Source organism: Protopterus annectens, chromosome 2.part1 (assembly GCF_019279795.1).
Source record: "Protopterus annectens isolate FY-2018-M chromosome 2.part1, PAN1.0, whole genome shotgun sequence".
NCBI classification, from domain to species: domain Eukaryota; kingdom Metazoa; phylum Chordata; order Ceratodontiformes; family Protopteridae; genus Protopterus; species Protopterus annectens.
In genome coordinates, this window is record NC_056729.1 from 388,298,383 (window position 1) to 388,314,992 (window position 16,610).

Below are 16,610 nucleotides of genomic sequence, written 5' to 3' on the forward strand. Positions count from 1 at the left end.
CTGGGAGCTATGTACCAGATCCTGAAGGGATTTACGGTCAAGGGGTTCAGTAGAAGACAATTTGTTATGCATTTCTTCTAACAAATACTCTTGATACTGTAGCATATGAAATTGACAATTTAATGCCCTCATAGCAAGAGTGGCAGAAGTATACACTTTTTTACCCCATCTCTCTAATGCCCTGGACTCCTTTGCAGAGGGGAGTGGGTTCTTAGTAGTAACAGCTGCAACCCCTTTAGGGCCCTGTGAAATAGTTTCAGGGTCAGCAGAGTGGGCCTTGTAAAGAAAATCATGTGTGTCCGGGACCCTGTAATACCTATCGGGCTTAACAGGGGCTGGAGGCAGAGTGTCAGGGGTCATACTAGAGTCAGAATACACATCATCAATGACATTTAAAACAGGAGGAATAACCAAAGGTCTATGCGGAGGTAAATGAAGAAAAGTTCTTAGTCTTTTCCTGGAATCAGAATATTCCTGGCCCTGCCATTTGAAATGCTCTCTCATAGTGTGAAGGGTCTCCCCAAAGGAAAGCTCTTCAGGAGGGGAGGCTGAGGGAATAGATTCCTCTGCATCTGAATCCTCGTAAGCCGAATAAGCCACCTCCTGGTAGTCTGAGTGATCCGAGCCATCAGAGGCCTCCTCTGAGGAAAGGGGATCAGGAGGATCCACCCTGGGCCTTTTGTCTAGAGGGGGTTGGGAGCCCCTGTCCGGGTGGGGCTAAGAGCCCCTAATTAAAGAGATAAGGTCCTCTGCTAAGGTTAGAATCTGTGAACTAGAAGAGGGACCCTGAGGAATAACCCTGGGAGGCATGGCTTTAGTGTGTTTTGCAGCTTTAGCCCTGGTGAAGGCCTTAATAGACATGGATGCAGGAGGCCTGGCTGCACCACGTGCTGCTGTAGCTTTGTCTAGAGGTATGGTGTCGGAAGATTCCAATACACCAGTTTCAGAAGGCAATTCTGGAACCGACTCAGTAGGGGCCTCCGGGGCCGAGGCTGTCGGTTGTATTATTTCAGGGTTCGGAAGTTCCAAGGACTTATCAGCCGAGGCCGAGACACTCGCGGTAGGCCTAGCCGCGGTTTCAGCCGAAACCGCGGTCCATGTGTGTCGGTCCTTGTCTTTCCGTTTCTTAATTAAATGTGATGTCGGGGATTCCGACGGCATTTTGTAAGAAAAACTATCCCCAAAAAACTCTTCTGCGAACTCCGACCGACATCTAAGAGTGCGTCAGTTGAAGGAAGCGCAGGCTGAACAGGCCGAGACGTCGTGGTCTGGGCCTAAGCAGGGGAGACAGTAAGAGTGGAAATCCTTATGAGGTATTTGTTTCCCACAAGTTAAACAATTATTAACTTTTCCTGACATCGGCTGAGGCAAGAAAGAGCCCCCAATGGGGTACCTAGCTTTTGAAGTCTTCGGATAGCGATTTTACAGGAGCTGGCCGACCGGCACTTGCGAACTGCTTCTGCTTCGGGCACCACGCGGCAAGAAAGACTGGGGAAGATGGCGTCGGCTGACGCTTTTATACCCCAGGCGCTGTGACGTCGGGGAAAGGGCGACATCAGCCGACGCCGGACCCAGACTTTGGAATCCGGACGACCGAAGGGCTGCCTGAGGCAGGACAACCCATATGTGATGACTGCAGATGCATCCTTGAAGGACATCTGGTACACCAGTAGATTAAGCCACATCATACCTCTCAACCTCTTAGCGCAAGAAATCTGAACAAAGCCTAAAAATAATTGTGTGGGGGGACAAAGGCCCAAAAATTGCAACAGATTTTAAATCTTGCTCTTATAAACTTAAAAGGTTGATAGATCAACAAGATTTGTGTTGGCATGCATTTTCTGAAGGACATGATGTCTGAAACACAAACGTCAGTCATTATTTAGTTACATCAGTCTTCAATGATTTGCCAGAAAACCACAAATTTTATGAGGAGCATACCAAAAATATGAGCAAAAATCTAGACATTCTGTCAAAATCTGGAGAGTTGAGGGGTACGAGCCACATTTTCACGGGGATGCCCCCAAACAGTTACCAACAAATGACAAAGTACAGCTGTGTACACATAAATGTAGATGTTCGAGTGTATTCACTGTTGCAGTCATTACATTTGGGTAATCTGCTGGCAGGTTGCCCTCAGTCAGCCTGATTAACAAAGTCTTGGGTCCTGTGTCAGTTGCTGTCTCTTCTTCCACAACGTCAGGTCATCCAGGGGTATAAAACATGCAGGTTGTCAGGGGTATAAAATATGCAGCCGACGCCATTACATCAGTCTTTCTTGCAATGCGGTGCCCGAAGCAGAAGCAGTTTGCAAGTGCCGGTCGGCCGACTCCTGAAATTTTCATTTTCGAGTTTCAGAACCGAAGACTTCAACTTAAAGCTAAGTACCCCGTTGGGGAAACTTTTTCTTGCTCCTTACCGATGTCAGTAAAAGTTAATAATTGCTTTACTTGTGGAAAGCAAAAACCTCAAAGATCTTCATTCGTACTGTATTCCTTGCCTATGCCCTGACCACGACGTATTGTCGGTTTTGTGCTTTATTTAATCAGCACACTATCTGTCGTCGGTATATTTTTGCCTCTAAATATTTCGGTTCTCGGTTTAATAATCCAGAAATGTCTTCGGTTAGCCATCCGACTACCGGGATTCCAGAAAAACGCAAAGATAAAGACAGAGACAGGCCGCCGAGGTCCAAAACTGCCTTCATGGAAGAAGGGACAGCAACCGACGCAGGACCCAAGACTTTGTTAATCAGGCCGACTGAGGGCAAACTGCCAGCAGATTACCCAAATGTAATGACTGCAACAGTGAAACACAAAGAACATCTTACTAGTTGCTAACAGCAATTTAACTTAAAGGGAAGATATGAATTGGGGACAGACAGATGAACAGAAAAAGAGGAGTGAATTTACATATACATTCTGAAGTAAAGAAGTCTTTAATTGTAATTTCCTACATCACAGATGCAACATTACACCAGATGAAGTATTACCAGAGATGCTCCATACACAGTCCTTGTTGCAGCTAAATGACAGTCACTCAGTAGTTGTGGGCCTTTAGAAGGACTGAGGTATATAACATTCCTTACCCTGAACCAAGCATTCTAATCCTTAAATAACAGAATTACTCCCCATCTCAATGGCAAGTGAATAATTTGTACACACGACAGCATAAAAGTATAGTTTTTTAGCTATCCAAGAATTCCACTTTCAATTTTTAAAAATAAGGGACCACAAGTATCACCTAAAGATAAGATGCAGCTGTGTACCACTTATAACTGTGGGTATTCGAGACCAATGTTGCAGTACTAATCTGCCATGCAGAATCCTGTGACCGTCCCAATTTCCAGAGTCTTCGCATCATCCCAAGCCAATGGATGCTCAATGACCAACGTCTGGATATCAGGATACAAAGAAGGATGTCTGTCTGTGCCATCTTCAAGTCTTTCTAAGCTGAGAAAAGCAGTTTGATGCTTAAGGACAGTATGACATCTCCAGCTGTCTGATCTTGACTGCATAGAAGGATACATATGGATAGTTGGAATGAGACAAAGGGATTATATAGAGGCAGAAACAGAGATGGTCCCTACATAGCTGAGGGGTAGGAGGGTGGGAATATGTACCTCAACACCAATCTACTTGAACATCTACAGTTATGGTAAGTGGGACACAACTGTACTACCTTCTTCATAGTCAATGTTGCAGTACTAATCCTTAGGAAGATTTCCAAAGCCACCCTGTGGGTGGAGGAGATTACTGTAGGATGAGGAAATATTTTTTTTTAGGATGGCAGAGACAAACCCTGCCCTGCCCCTAGAGACCTGTCCTAAGTTATAGTGTTTAGTAAAGGTGTGAACTGAATTCCAAGTGGCTGGCTCAAGGATGGTCTGAGTGGGGAAATCCTTTGAAGAAAGCAGTGGTAGTTGCCCAGTGCCTGGTGGAATGGGCTATAAAGTGGCCAGGTAGAGGCTTTCCACAGTGTATGTAAAAAAAAAAAAAAAAAAACTGATGCAGTTTGCAATTCGTTTAGAGACAGTTTGCTTTGAGACAGACCTTCCCTGTTTCCAGTCTGAGAAGGATATCTACAACTGGTCTACCTTGTCCATAGTTTTTGTTCTGTTGAGGTTGTACTTGATCTGTCGATCGACATCCAGTGAGAGGAGGATTCTTTCTGCTTTGCTCTGAGGATTTGAGAAGATGACTGGCAGATGAATAGTCTGGTTAAGCTGAGTTCTAAAATCACCTTAGGCATGAATGATGGGTAACATTCTGAGGGTTACCCTACCCTACCCTACCCCCCCCCCCCCCGTGAAAGACAGAGACTGGCTCTATACGCATGAGGGTTTGCAGTTCAGAGATTCTTCTAGCCGAAGTGATAGCTATATAGAAGGTGGTTTTCCAGTTTAGTACCTTAAGAGGTGCAGTAGCAGCTGGCTCAAAGGGTAGCAGGGTTAGTTTTTACAAAACATAGTTTAGGTCCCATGCTGGAATGGGGTCTCTTCTGTGAGATCTCAAGTAAATCACCCCTTTCAAAAACAGTTTCATGTGTGGATGAGGGAAGAGCAGTGGAGTAATCTGCAAGCAAGCTGAGATAGCAGAAGCATAAACCTTAATGCTGGAATTAAAAAGGCCCTGCTCAAATAGGTAAGAAAGATAAGGCAGTAAATGATGTCTGCTTGACCTGGGATAGTGTCTCGCCCATAACACCATGTGGAAAAACTCTTCTGTTTTGCCATGTATGACTTTCTGGTGTTACATTGGTTTTCTTGCCTTTAGAACAGATGTTACACTTCTTTTCAGCAATGTATTTTGGTGGGTGCCATGACCCAATCCTCCAGGCAGTTAGACTGAGAGATGGCAGGTTTGGGTGGAAGACCAGTCCCCTGATTTGGCAGAGAAGATCACTGTCCTTTGGAGGCATGGAAAACCTCCCCTTGTTGAGGGTGAGTAGCAGAGAAAAACAATGCTGTTTGGGCCAAAATGGGGCTACCCTTTATCATGCTGGGCTTGTTGGTCCTGATCTTTGTAAGTATCCTCAGAATCAAGGGTAACGGGGAAAGGCCTATACGAAAGAGTGGGTCCACGTGAATGAAAGGGCATCTATTGTCCAGGCTTCTTCCTGTTATGTTCTGGAGAAAAATCTAAGAAGCTGTTTGTTCTAGAGGGAGGCAAAAAGGTATATAGAGGGGAATTCCCACAAGGTAGTGAGATCTATGAATACTTCCTTTTTCAACATCTATTCACTTGGATCTATTAAATTTCTCCTCAAGGAGTCTGCAAGAAGATTGATGTGGCAGTGATCGCCAAGTCTTGGACTAACATCCAGATCTTTCTGGTAAGGCTGCACAGTGGGTAAAGACAAGGTCCCCCCCTTGTTTATGTATCACATGACTTCTGTATGGTTTGTCCAAATTTGCAGGATTCCTGACCTTAAATGCTGCTGGAAAGCTTTTATGGCTAGGAAGACTGCTAGCATTTCCTTCAGAGTGATATGCAATTTCCTCTGTTGTGGGAAACAAATGACCTGCACCCTCAGCAGGCCTAAGTGAGATGCTCAAGGTACGCCTGACCTATCTGTGGTGATAGAATTGTCTGTCTGAATCAGTGTAAAGTTTGCTCCAGAGTTTTTTTTTTATAGTGTCCTTCCACAGAAGTTCCTTCCTGAGGCATAAGAACAAGGGAGAAGGGGTTCTAGGGAGTAAGAGTGTTGCTCCCAGACATTTTTGAGAAGCCAATGGAGTTTCCTCATGTGTAGTTTTACTAAAGGGACCTTAAGGATACATGAAGCCATGTACCCCAAGATCCTTAATGTAGATCAGAGTATATGTGCTTTGTTTTTAAGAAGCATAACAAAGACTGAATGCACACACAAACACCGGGCACGTGCTATTTGCAGTGTCATTTTGAGAGTGCAACAAGACAGTGAGCATGTATGATTGTAGTAGTTAGTTTGTATATAAATTACTTAAGTTAAAGTCAGTAAACTTCTATCATGATGTGCCTGCATATAATAAAGCTGCTTGAACAGAACCTACGAAGACTCTTCTATTGTGTCCAAAGTAGGAGAACGACATGGTGTCAGAACCAGGATCACAGAGAGTAAGATTCAGAGCCATGTGGTGCAGAGATGACAGTGAAGTTAAACTAAGAGAAACGAGCGTAAAAAAGAGCCAGAAAAGAAGCAAAGGTAATGAGAATACACACAAACTATTTCATTAAAAGGACAAAACGGGGCATTACAAGGGCACAAAACACGTTATTAAACAAGTGGGAGGCACAAAAGATTTATTAACTAAAAGAAATGTTTAAAGTAAAGCAGTTTGACAAAACGATTATCAGAAAAGTAAAATGAGCATGTTTACAGGCAAAATGAGTATGATAAGGCAAAATGGGCATGCTTAGAGTAAAACGAGCACAAGAAAAGTACAATGGGCATGAAAAGAGATTGAACGAGCAAAACGAATATAATAAGGGCAAAAAAGGGCTAATTAAGCATAAAGCAAGGTGACTATGTTTTTTGGCATAACTACAGCTTCGTATTATATTAAGGACACAACGAAAGTTATTCGAATTATCTCAAAGTGTGTAAAAGTGCTTACAGTGTGCACTTATTACTGTGCATGTAGTCCAAAGAGTTTGTGTGCAAAGTGCAACTATTTGGTAAAGTACAGTCAAAGTATAACCATTCTGAAAAGTTGTGCTGGGTGTGCCTATTCGCAAAATGCCACCTTTACAGAGTGTTTCTTGCACTGTAGAGAATTGCCTAGAATGGTACTGCCATTTTGGGGAAATTTCAGTGTGCTGTGTACAGTTTATTCGCAGAGTGCCATTACTTCAAAATGTTACTAACGCTGGGCTTCTCTTGTCCAGTTCATATGCATCGTGCAGTTATTTGATATGTTTCTTACACTGACAAGAGGTGATTTCTTCCAACATGGTAAGTCAACAGTATTACAGTGCCCGAGAAACTTATTTCGCAAAGTTCAGTTACACAGATGCTTACTGTGCTATTGGGCAAAGTTACAAGTACTGTCATAAATTCCTGGCATATGTGTATGTATTTGTGCTTGCGTGCAAAATGTTTCACTGGTATGTGTTAATATGGGAGATGGATTTTGAAAGCTCTTACCACTTATATTTGATCAGAATATTGCAGAAAATTGGAGAATATTTGAGCAAGAGAACAATATTTTTATACAAGCAGCTTATTCAGATAAAAATGCATGCACCAAGGCATTCATTTTGCTAAACTTACCTAGGTCAGAGGCCACAAAGAGAGCATTCATTTGTGTATGCACCGACAGTATATGAAAGAGAAGGTGAAAACCGTTATACTGTTGTACAGGCTGAATCAAGGGAAGACCTCGAGTGTTCAGAGAAATGTGTAACCACCAGACAAATATTACACTAGAGAAGCATTTGTTTTATATAGGAGATCAGAAACCAGGGGAGACTTTTGCAGCTTATATAACTAATCTGAGAAATAAGGCCAAAATGTGTCGGTTTGGTGACTTAAAAGATGAGTTAATAAAGGACAGGCTCATGTGTAGTATTAATAGTCTTGCTGTGAGAAAGCTTTTGCTTCGTGACAGTGGTTTAACATTGAGTAAAGCCACTGAGATATGTCAGATCCATGAAGTGACAGAAAAACACACAAGTATGTTTGCGAGTGACAAGACCATGGTTTCAGCAGGCTCCAAAGCAAATGTCGATAGCATGCAACACATGGCAAACAGAAATAGGCCTACTATGCACATGGCAGTCACAACCTCTGCTGGCTCATGAGGGAAACCACATCACTTTCCAACAAGTTCTAAGACCGGTTCAGTTAAAGGAGCATGTTCCTCAGTGCAGTACAAGCATGAATCAGCAAAACCCAAGTTTAGTTTTTTTGTTAATTGTCACAATTGTGGTGCAAATCACGAGTCTAAGAGAGAGGAATGCTTAGCGTTTGGCCAGCAATATCACAAGTGTAAGAAATGGAACCATTTTCAAAAGTTTTGCAAATCAAGTAAACCTCGCACTGTTGTAAAGAAAAGTGACACAAAAAAGCAAGTTGATCAAGTAGGCTGCAGTTCTGCTGTCTATGTAGATGGTGCATCAGTAATTGGTGAGAGAGATGATGCAGTGAATTTATTGGCAAAAACTGAAGTGTTTTGTAGAGTCCAGATCAATGATAAATCCACTGAATGTGCATATATAAATCCCGGCACATGCTATTCCCAGTGTCATTTTGAGAGTGCAACCAGACACTGAGCATGTATGATTGCAGTAGTTAGTTTGCATATAATTTACTTAAGTTAAAGTCAGTAAACTTCTATCATGATGCGTTTGTATAATAAAAAAGCTGTTTGAACAGAACCCACGAAGACACTTCTACTGTGTTCAGAGTAGGAGAGCGACACTTAAGAACTCTCTGGCCAAGATAAGTTGTTTTGTGAGTAGGTTGTTCAAATAATCCATCAGGAAAACCACCTTGTACTGAAGGTGAAAAGCTTTTTGTTAGCTTGAATCTATCAGGGTCCTTGTTTAAGGTGTCATCTGAGACTTCTGCATGTTTAACATGAGGGCCCACCTTTTAGAAGCAGTCTACAGAGATCTGGCAGGCATCCATAACCTCTGGGGTGGATCTTCCTTGGATAACACAGTTGTCTAGGTAGGGATAGATGTGTATTCCTAAGCATTCTGTGTGCCATAAAGAGTGCCAAGCATTATGTAAATACTCCTGATGCAATACAGAGATCAAAAAGAACACAAAACTGGAAGTGGGAGCCTGAGGCTATGATCTGTAGGTATGTTCTGTGACTGCTACACAAACATGAAGGTAATCATCCTTCATGTTAATAGTGACCATGGAGGTGTCCTGTAAAATCATGGGTAGCAGCTTTTGCAGGGTAATCATCTTGAATTTTGGCACAAACAGGAATTTAGCCTTAAAAGATCTGGGAGAGGTGTCCAGGTGCCCTCTTTTCTTGTGACCAAAAGGACCCTTGAATACTGGCTGTATGTTGCAGTAAATCTTTCATAACTGGATGCAAGAGATCTTCTAGTTCCTTTGGAGGTCTTGGTACATCCAAAAATGGCAGATTTCCCTGAACTGGTTTACAGCATCCATCTTCTATAATGCTGAGGACTCACTGATCCTTTGTGATGGTCTTCCTCTGGCTTAAGAAGAGGGGAAAGCCTTCCTACCAGGGGTCCAGGGAAGTGGGGAAGGGAAGGAAAAGTAGCATATGTTCACAGATGTTTTTGTGTGTTGGGTGTGCTCTTTGGCAGCATCTGATCTCTGCGACTGCCTTGTTTGTCATCTTCTGGATTGCTTTGGTCTTTTTCCATGGGGTGGCCTCCCCTCTTCTTGTCTAGGTGGAAAGGGCCAAGGTTTACAGGAGTAGTTTCTACTGTACCTTGGGCCTGGAGACAAGTAGAATTCTTTGACAGTTTTGTTTGCCTTTTTTGTTCAATTTCTTAAAAAAACTTGTTTATCTTGAAGTCCAAATAGGACCTCTTTGTCTAGTGGGCCATCCAATAACTCTGCTTTCACTTGGTCTGAGAGTGCCTGAGTTCTGAGCTATTCATATCTGCAGAACCTGTGGCAGCTACTCTGCAAGAAGCATCTAAGGTGTCATATCCACATTTCAAGGAGTCTGGCTTCCTGTAGAGTTTCTCTATGTCCTGCACCTCCTTGTACAAGGTTCTATCCGACAGGTCTATGTTACGTGATCGAACATTTAATTAATTGAACTAAATGTCGATCATTAAACGTCGAAGACCCAAAACCGCAAATGGAATTTCCACTCAGGGAAACAAGTCATTTGGCCGTTACGTGGATTTTGCCCTATTTTCAATGTGGAGTGATCTCGGAGTTGGTATATTTAGTTAGGGGGGTGTGGGGGGCACACTTTTTTTTTTTTTTTTTATGTAGGACAATGGCATTGTTTCCTTGTGTGGAAACTGCCGTTCGTGGTTTTGGGTCTTCGACCTTTAGCAATCGAAGTTTAGTTAATCAATTAACTAAACGTTTGATAATGTAATATAGATCCTATCTGACATGGAATCAAGTTTTGCTATTATTTTATCTTTAAGTGACTTCAAGTATTTTATCACAAAAAAAATGGCAATTTAAAGCTCTCATGGGTGCGGTTGCAGAAGTTTTAGTTTTCTTGCCAAACCTGTCCAGTATTCTGCTCTCGTCATTTGGCAAGGAATGCCTGGATGGTTCTTTGGGAAACTCTTTAATAGATTTAGTGGAGATCACAGAAGGATCAACTTTGGGATTTTTGTACAGATGCTTTTGCGAGTCAGCACTCTGAAAAATCTGTCTGGTTTCCTAGGCACAGGTGGTAAGGAGTCAGGGTACAGGGTTATGTCCTCAAAAACATCATCTAGTACAATGTGTACAGGAGGAATAGCCAATGCTCTAGGAGAAGGTAAGCTTAATATGTCTCTGTAATGCTTCTGTGCCTCGAAGAACTGCTTACTTTTCCAGTTAAAAGCTTCTTTCTTTTTGTGTAATGTGTCTCTGAAGGAAAGATCTTTGGTTGGGGAAGATGAAGACAGAGTATCATCTGAGTCTGAGTCAGGGTAGATTTGGGGTTGTAAATGACCCAAATAAGAGAGCTCTTCCTCATCGTCAGAGGATTCGAAGTCTTTCTCCTCTTAAAGGTTAACTTACCCTTGTTCCCTTTTAGCTGGAGTCACAGAAGCCTCAGTAAAAGCCTGTGAGGGTTCTCTGGATTTAATGAAAGCTATGAATTTCTAAGTTATCATGACCAGATCCTGGACATCAGTTTTAGATGCGAAGGCAGAGGGAGGACGCGAGGCCAAGGTGGGGTCATGTTTTGATTTAATGACTTGTGGCGGGGGGGGTGTGGCTATCTGACTGGCTGCAACTTCTGAAGGAACGTCGGATGCTAGGGAGACATAAGGACTCCCTACAGAACTACTTGTTGGACATCAGAAGCTGATGCCCGCATGGCAGCTTCAGACCCAACTGACGTGTGAGTGGTGGTGACAGCTGTAAGTAAGCTGGGGACCATGGCAGCCTCCTTAAGGGTTGTGCCAGAGGGTTCTGACCTTGCAGATGCCGGTTCCAGGGACTGTGAACATGCACCACCAAGATCTTCAGTCAACTTAGAGGCTGAGGTGGTAGTTTTTTTCTGTAGCTTTGGATCCTTAGGTTTTTATCTTTTTGCAATCAAACTAGTGGACATCGGAGTAATTGAGAGACCTGCAGAAGTAAGAGGTAGCAACGCTGCTGAAGACGCAGATGACAAGGACGCCATATGAGCTGCGAGTACCTTGGCCCTACATTTAAAGGGTTTTGCATGAAACTTAGTACAATCAGAGCAGTTACAGACTCTGTGCCGAGGCCCAAAGCAAAACAAGCAAAACCAGTGAAATTCTTTATGTGGGATTTGTTTTTCACTGGGCAAACAGTTAACTTTTTTGAACATTAATTAGAAAAAAAAATCTCCAATGGAATACTTACCTGTCTGGATGCACAGGAACTCTGGAAACAAGCTGACTGAGGGACTGAGTATCCATGAAGAGCATTGGACTGTTTGACTAGAAAGAACTGAATATGACGCTGATGGACACCCTTCTTATACCCTGACATCCGGACAGCAGTCAGAGAGAGTACATCAGCTTGCGATGATGCTAAGACTCTGGAAATTGGCCCAGTAGTGGGCTGTTGCACAGCAGGAAGTCCTAACGATTAGTACTGTTAACACTGACTATGCAGAACATCCATAGTTTCAACAATAATTTCATGGCACAGACAAGGCAATATGCCTCTGGATTGGATAAACCAATTTCCCAACATTGACTCTCTGCACAAGTGAAATCCCTGTAGGATATTCTGGGATGTTTGACATAGCTCACTGCCACACAAAACTAGAAATACTTCTACGAAATGAAGCAAACTAATCCCTGCAAAGGCCCACTGTAAATAAATGCAATGGCTAACAAACATTTTCACTGCATTAATCCTATCAGTAAGTGAGGCATCCAAGACTGTTCACCACTCAAAGTCGAGGATAACTTATTTCTGACTACATCCAGGGAAAGTGATTTACTTATTTATTTAGCATTTGTTGACCAGGAAAGTCAGACTAGGACAGAGCCTATTTTCAGCGGAGGCCCAGGGAGAAACGCTCCAGATGCATGTGTGGGAGGAAACCGGAGTGCCCGGAGGAAACCCACGTGAACGCAGGGAGAACATGCAAACTCCGCACAGAAGGTACCCCAGCCGAGAATCGAACTGGAGAACCTCTTGTTGTGAGGTGTCAACATTAACCACTGCACCACGGCGCCACCCGCTCGATTTACACGTCCAGATACACTGATGCCTCAGCAAGGTCACAATAAACAGTTTTGATATGCAGCATCTGGAATACATATTTTTCAACTGTTTTTAGTCTTTAGATGATGCCCCTAATCTTGGCTCAAAATTTCCTTAACCTCTTCTAAAACTGGAAATTTGAAAACATTTGGATGATTACATAAATACTGAAAATCATTACAATTAAAGGCTTCCTTTATTTCAGAAAATATATGGTAAATTCATATTCCCTTTTTCTGTCAGATTTTGAAGTTAATAATATCCGTAATTAAAAACAGTCCATACTTTGAGGCCTTTTTCTCTTAATTATATTTTATTTTATTTATCCTTTGTTGACCAGGTTAGTCCCACTAGGTTAAAAGCATCTTTTACTGAGACACCTGAGATAATATTTATACTACAAAGTTAATTTAGCCATGGTGTCAGGGAACTTCCCCTGTTCTTTTTGATAGGTGGCATGTGGTCTTTTACATCCACCTTATCTACCACCAACTCAGGCAGATGAGGCCTCAGTTTAACATCTCATTCAAAGGTCAGCAATCCATCTCCCTGGTGTGGGAAAGTACAGTTTTGTACCTACCATAAATGTAGATGTTCGAGGATTCCCTTGCTGCAGTCCTGACAATTGGGTATAGTCCGCGTCCCAGTCGGCCCGAATACCAGAGTATAAGGCTGACGTCGGTCATGGCGCCTTAGACTGACGTCAGTACGTCAGGGTACTAATGCGCATGACCGACGTCATTTCCTCAGTCTTTTCTTGCCCCAGATGTCAGAAGACCCAAAAGACAAGTCCCAAAACAACCTGCACCAAAAACATGTACAATATATACAGTAATATATACACAAAATATAAGCAAGTAAACTCACCTACACAACCACCCTGAAACACAGAGGGAAGGAGGGAGGATTGGACTGCAGCAAGGGAATCCTCAACATCTACATTTATGGTAGGTACAAAACTGTACTATGTTCTTCGTCTTCCCTTGCTGCAGTCCTGACAATTGGGTAGAATCCCAAAGCAGAGGTAAGGAGGCTGGCAAATTATAAAGTAGCAGGAGCTGACAACATGCCTTGTAAAACAGCTGTGGCAAAACCAGCTCTAGTCTTAGAGTATATAGGCAGGTGATAATGCCTAGAGAAAGTATGCACTGAACTCCAAGTAGCTGCCTCCAGAATATCCTTAGTTGCCTTAGAAATGCTGTTGAAGTGGCAGTAGCCCTAGTGGAATGAGGCCTAATCCCAGCTGGAACCTCTTTGCCATGATGGGAATAACAAAATGCAATGCAAAGCCAATCCACCTAGAAATAGTTTGTTTTGACACAGGCTTGCCCTGTGAACTTAAAGCAAAAGAAACAAGTAACTGCTGAGACTGCCTAAAATCTTTAGTCCTGCTCAAATAATAACGCAATTGCCTGTGTACATCTAAAGTGTGCAAAATCTTTTCCCCTTTATTTTGAGGATCTGCAAAACGTAGGCAAATGAATAGTTTGGTTTAAAGCCACACTAGAAACCACCTTAGGCATAAAGGAAGGATTAGTACGTAATGATACCCTGTCCTTATGGAAAATCAAAAGGGCTCTACTGCCATAAGGGCCTGCAACTCAGACACCCTTCTTGCAGAAGTAATAGCCAACAGAAAAGCAGTCTTCCATGACAAATATTTCAATTCAGCAGTAGCTGCAGGCTCAAAAGGTTGTAGAGTAAGTTTTTCCAACACAAAATTGAGATCCCAAGCAGGAGTAGGAGCTCGTGGGGTCTTATATTCTTTGCCCCTCTAAGAAACTGCTTGAACAAAGGATGCGAAAACAAAGGTGGGTCACAATCATAGTGAGCTGAAATTGCTGCAGCATGAATCTTTATGGAAGAGAAAGACAAACCTTTGTCCAATAATTCAGTAAGATATTGAAGAGCCACACTCAAATTAGGCTCTGAAATCTCAAATTCTTTGCTGTACTCCAAAACAAAAATCTCTTCCATTTTTCTGCGTACACTCTCCTAGTACTAGGCCTTCTAGCTTCCATAATCACATTTAAAACTTGTTGAGGAAGCTGAGACCTACCATGCTTCAACACAGAATATGCCAAGCTGTGAGATGAAGAGATGGAAGCTTGACATTGAGCAGATGACCGTCCTTCTGAGATAACAGATGAGGAATCAGAGGTAAAGGCCATGGAGGCTTCTTTACAAGACTCCTTAGAAGTGGGTACCAGTGTTGCCGAGGCCAATCTGGAGCTATCAAAATCATCCTTGGCCTGTCCTGTCTGACCTTTAGTAATACCTTTGGAAGAAGAGGTAGAGGTGGAAAGGCATAGACATGAAGGTTTTTCCAACTGAAAGACAGAGCATCCACTTTCCAAGCTGTGTGATGAAACCCCTTTGTGCAATACTTTGGCAGCTGGTGGTTTAGTGGAGAAGCGAACAGATCTATGTCTGGAGTTCCCCATGACACTGTCAATTTCTGAAATACATGAAGATCCAGTTTCCACCGTGGGGATCCATGATTTGTCTGCTTAATACATCTGCTAGGGAGTTCTGTGCTCCTGGCAGAAACCTTGCCTGAAGAGTCAGTTGCAGGCTTAACGCAGTCTCCCATAGAATCATTGCTTGCCTGCATAGAGGATAAGAATGTGTTCCCCTTGCTTGTTGATGTACCACATGACAGTTGTGTTGTCTGTCAGAATCAACACCTGCCCTGGAAGAAGTAACTCCTTGAACGCCATCAATGCAAACTGGACTGCTAACATCTCCTTCATGTTGATATGTAGATGCTGTAGTCTGGCAGGCCACTTGTCTTGTATCCACTTTCCATTTAGATGAGCTCCCAAGCAGTGTCCGAGGCATCTGTCGTTAAAATCTGACTCGCCTCTGGCCGGGTCACAGAGAGTCCCTTGTTTAGGTGACATTCCTGAGCCCACCACAAGAATTCCTTTTGAAGGCAAGGTATTATTTGAATGACAGTGTCCAAATCTTGGCAGTGCTGTGTCCATACATTTTGAGATACCATTGCAGCTTCCTCATATGCAGTTTGGCATTGGGAAGCACCAGAATACAAGATGCCATGAACCCTAATGCTTGAAGGACTGTCCTTGCAGTCAGCACGGACTGATGAGATAGTTGATGGAAGTAAAGTGACAGACTCTTTTGTTTGTCCGGGGTTAAAAGGCCATCTGGGCTGCTGTATTCAGTCTCACACCCAGAAAGCACATGTCTTGAGAGGGTACTAGACTGGACTTTATTTCGTTCACAGAATACCCTAGGCATCTTAGCACTGCTATGACATATTCCAGATGCTGTAGAAGGTGTTCCTTTTCTTGAGCCAGAATCAGGCAGTCGTCCAAGTAAGGATAAATTTGAATGCCTTGAAGCCTGAAGTAAGCTATCACTGGAGCCAGAACCTTTGTGAATACTCTGGGCAGTAGATAAGCCAAAGGGCAATGCAGAGAACTGATAATGAAAATCTCCAGTTCGAAACCGCAGATACTTTCTGCAACTGGGCACATGAAGGTAAGCTTCCTTGAGATCCAAAGTTACCATCCAGTGATCCTTGCCCAGCAGAGGTAACAGTTGCTGTAACGTCAACATCTTGAACTTGGGAATGTCCAGATAAGTGTTGAGGATAGATAAATCCAAAATTGGTCTCCACGTGTTCCCCTTCTTTGGTACTAGGAACAGGCGAGAATAAAAAAGCCTTTCTGACACAGGGACTGGCTGAATAGCCCCTATCTGGAGTAACTGAGAAACTTGCTTGTGAGCCTCTTTTCTTTGTGGAGGAGGAACATCGGGCATGCCTTTGAACGGGGGCATTGTGTGGAAATAAAATCTGTACCCGTGATGAATGATATCCAGCACCCATCTGTCTTGAGTGATTAAATCCCAATTTTCTTTGAAAAGAGACAATCTTCCTCCCAAAGGAGCTGCCAGGCGAGTCCACTGGCAGCTGAAAAGGCAGGTCATTGGTTCTGCTTACGAAAGGACTGACCCCTGCCCTCACCAGAAGTCTGAGCAGGTGAACTGTCTGATCTAGGCCTAAACGAACCTTGAGCCCTGCCCCTACCACGTCTAGACCTACCCCTAGACTGGGAACCATAAGCAGGATATGTCCACCCCTTAGCAGGCCAATTTCTACTAAACTTGGAGGCTGCACCTGCAAAATCTTTAACAGTCTGCATAGACTTAGCTTTGTCCTCCATTTTCTTTAAAACTGCTTCCACAGGCGGTCCAAACAACACATCAGACTGTAAAGGAGCATCCAAAATCCTGGTCTTAAC

General features: G+C 43.1%; 1 protein-coding gene across 2 annotated transcripts in view; it reads right to left on the reverse strand.

The window, feature by feature from the left end:
* The window catches only part of KLHL2 (kelch like family member 2), a 1,417,988-nt gene that overhangs the window by 523,611 nt on the left and 877,767 nt on the right, over positions 1 to 16,610 (reverse strand). The gene's annotated exons all lie outside the window — the stretch shown is intronic.